Source organism: Dama dama, chromosome 1 (assembly GCF_033118175.1).
Source record: "Dama dama isolate Ldn47 chromosome 1, ASM3311817v1, whole genome shotgun sequence".
NCBI lineage: Eukaryota > Metazoa > Chordata > Mammalia > Artiodactyla > Cervidae > Dama > Dama dama.
Genome location: NC_083681.1, coordinates 6,990,224 through 6,994,290, shown reverse-complemented (window position 1 = coordinate 6,994,290; position 4,067 = coordinate 6,990,224).

Sequence of the window (4,067 nt, the reverse complement as noted above, 5' to 3'; positions counted from 1 at the left end):
CATCCTACATAACTATCATCCCGCTGCTTTGCTTAAAATGACCTTGCTCCAGCCAGAACCAGAACTGTCTCTTGAGTCTGCTAAATCCTTTCCTAGAATTCTTTTCTCTGTTCTGTTCTCTTTCCAAATAGCTAAACTGACACTGGAGGTTAGTGTTAGTTTAGACTCTAGACACCTAAGCAAATGTTTCCAAGCTTTCTTTCACAAGCCGCAGGCTGGAACTCCTGGAAACACTTTGTGTATATCCCTTGGCAGCATGGAGTACCTCTAGTCCTAGAACTTCAAACATCACTGGACTTCCAAGGTAAATACTATGAAAAGGTCAAGTCCTACTGTGCCCAGCAGCTCCCGATGAAGGTGCTACAGGCAGCTGGGCTACTTCGCTGAGTGAAAGCAAGTAGGGACATCTGGAGGAGGAGAAAACACCCTCCCTAGGGGAGAACCGGCAAGAAGACTAATGAAGGCGGCTAAGTCCTCTCACTGTGCTTGGCTTATAACTTTGCAGTGGCTGAACAAACATACAGAGAACAATTAAATCCACCCCATAGATGATCCAGACCCAGTTTGGACGTCCAGTGGACACCCAAGAAAGGAAGAAATGTGACTGGAGAGTCAAAGGAAAGGACATTTTGGCCTAGATAAAAGCTCTAGAATTAGGGTCTTAATTATTAATCTTAGTGTATTTATATATGTGTGATAAATTTTATACATACATCTTATATATATATGAAGTGAAGTGAAGTCATTCAGTTGTGTCTGACTCTTTGCGACCCCATGGATTGTAGCCTGCCATGCTCCTCCTTCCATGGGATTTTCCAGGCGAGGGTAATGCAGTGGGTTGCCATTTCCTTCATATATATATATAATTTGCATATTTCATTTATATATATATATATATATACATACATATATATATACCCATATATGTATGTATGTATATATATACACACACACACATATATATAGCTGCTGCTGCTGCTAAGTCACGTTAGTTGTGTCTGACTCTGTGCAACCCCATAGACGGCAGCCCACCAGGCTCCCCCCGTCCTTGGGATTCTCCAGACAAGAACACTGGAGTGGGTTGCCATTTCCTTCTCCAATGCATGAAAGTGGAAAGCAAAAGTGAAGTTACTCAGTCGTGTCCAACTCTTAGTGACCCCATGGACTGCAGCCTACCAGGCTCCTCTGTTTATGGGAGTTTCCAGGCAAGAGTACTGGAATGGGGTGCCATTGCCTTCTCCATATATATAGCTACATACTAGCAAAGTAATGCTCAAAATTCTCCAAGCCAGGCTTCAACAGTATGTGAAATTCCAGATATTCAAGCTGGATTTAGAAAAGGCAGAGGAACCAGAGATCAAATTGTCAACATCCATTGAATCATTGAAAAAGCAAGAGAGTTCCAGAAAAATATCTACTTCTGCTTTATTGGCTACACCAAAGTCTTTGACTGTGTGGATTACAACAATCTGTGGAAAATTCCTAAAGAGATGGGAATACCAGACCACCTTACCTGCCTCCTGAGAAATCTGTATGCAGGTCAGGAAGCAACAGTTAGAACCAGACTTGCAACAACAGACTGGTTCCAAATTGGGAAAGGAGTACGTCAAGGCTGTATATTGTCACCATGCTTATTTAACTTCTATGCAGAGTACATCATGCGAAATGCCAGACTGGATGAATCACAAGCTGGAATCAAGATTGCAGGGAGAAATATCGATAACCTCAAATATGCAGATGACACCACTCTTATGGCAGAAAGGGAAGAAGAACTAAAGAGCCTCTTGATGAAAGTGAAAGAAGAGAGTGAAAAAGTTGGCTTAAAACTCAGCATTCAGGAGACTAGGATCATGGCATCTATTCCCATCACTTCATGGCAAATAGATGGGGAAACAATGGAAGCAGTGACAGACTTTATTTTGGGGGGCTGCAGGTGGTGATTGCAGCCATGAAATTAAAAGATGTTTGCTCCTTGGAAGAAAAGCTATGACCAACCTAGACAGCATTTCAAAAAGCAGACACATTACTTTGCCAACAAAGGTCTATCTAGTCAAAGCTATGGTTTTTCCAGTAGTCATGTATGGACATGAGAGTTGGAGTATAAAGAAAGGCAAGCGCTTAAGAATTGATGCTTTTAATCTGTGATGTTGGAGAAGACTCTGAGAGTCCCTTGGACTGTAAGGAGATCCAACCAGTCCATCCTAAAGGAAATCAGTCCTGAATATTCATTGGAAGGACTGATGCTGAAGCTGAAACTCCAATACTTTGGCCACCTGATGTGAAGAACTGACTCATTGGAAAATACCCTGATGCTTGGAAAGATGGAAGGCAGGAGAAGGGGAGGACAGATGACATCAGAGACCTGATGGACATGAATTTGAGCAAGCTCCAGGAGTTGGTGATGGATGGGGAGTTGTGTTGTAGTCCATGGGGTTGCAAAGAGTCAGACATGACTGAGCAACTGAATTGAACTGATAGTTGGACAAGACTGAGTGAATAACACACTTTCACATATTTCAAATAACCACACATACATACACACACACACACATGCACACTCTTCATATACTCATAGAGTGGAAGACATGAACAATCTGCATCCAGTCAAAAGGGGTAGTTAATTCACTAAGGTCACATCGTTAAATGTCAATATTGCTAGAAGCATGTGGAGTTCCTTTTAAGTTCCTGAGCCCATGTTATGGAATCAGGCAGAACCTGCGATGGGATACTACCTCCATCTGTTATCTGCCATCTAATCTGAATTGTGGTTATATTTGCAGAATGAGATAACAATCTCCACCTTAAATGGAGTTAAAAAGTTAATCTCCACCTTAAATGGAGTTAAAAGTTAAGTGAGGTCACTTATGACCGACATACATCCCCATACTTGATACACAGAGGCTGCTCAGTAAAGAGTCCTCATATCTCATCTTTGTCTGCAGCTATGCAAGAAGCATTTTCCTCTAAATTTACTGATGAGTTAACTCATCTGATTGAACATTTATGCCCACATTATTTTTGAAATGACTTGTAGTAAGTGGTTTGTTGCATAGACACATAGACATGGATTTTGAGTAACCCAGAGATGACAGTTATACTAAAAAGAACCCATAATTTAGGGGTGTCCACATCACTTTTAGCCTTCCACACTCCATGGGGCTGCATTCTATGTAAGTGGGTATTATCTATGAATAAGCACTGCTTTTCTTGGTGCAGTCATACAAAGATAAATGTAATGTGAATAAAACCCTCAAAGAATGCAAGTCTCATCTGCTTTTTAAAATCCTGTTTCACAATTTTATTTCACTTAAATCACATCTCTTGATCTGCCCTGAAAATTCATCCCTGCATTTCAAAGCCTATGAATCATAAATAAATATTTCTATCTAAATTTTCCTAAAGATGAGTGTGTGTTGTTTCTTGTTGCTTGTTTCAATTTGACTTCCTGGAAAAAAACAAAAAAAAAAAACAGTTGCAAACACATGTGCACATTAAATGAAGGCACAAATAACTGATCTCCCCAAGGTAAAATTAAAAAATAAAATGAGTGCATGATATAAAAATATTATGGATAACCTGTAGTTTGAATTAATGTTTATACCCCACCTTTAAGAAGTCAAAGATTGTTCTTCTATCCTTTGATTTTTCCTTCTGTCCTGTCTTTCTACCTTTTGGGAAACACATTGAAAAAAATATTTATCTCTATCGTAGGCATTGGGCATTGCAGTTATAGAAACAGATGTTCCAGCTTTCAAAATATCTGTAGGCCAGCAGGGGAGAAAAAATTTATAACCATAAACCAGAGTGGGTATCCACTCTAGTCTCACAAAATTAACTGCTGAAATAAATTTAGTCTTTCAGATAGAATTTCTGGTGGGAAGAGACCATAATGACCAGTTGACAAGAATGTTCTAGTTTCCTTGGTATAAATGAATAAACTGACATGTTGGTTTGTAAATAATTCTCTTGGATTTTGATGAGTCGTTTCCCAAGATCCCAGTACCACAAGAGTGAAGTGAAATGGTAAAACCACAGGGCTGAGTGAGCCCTTCTGAGAAAGGCCTCTG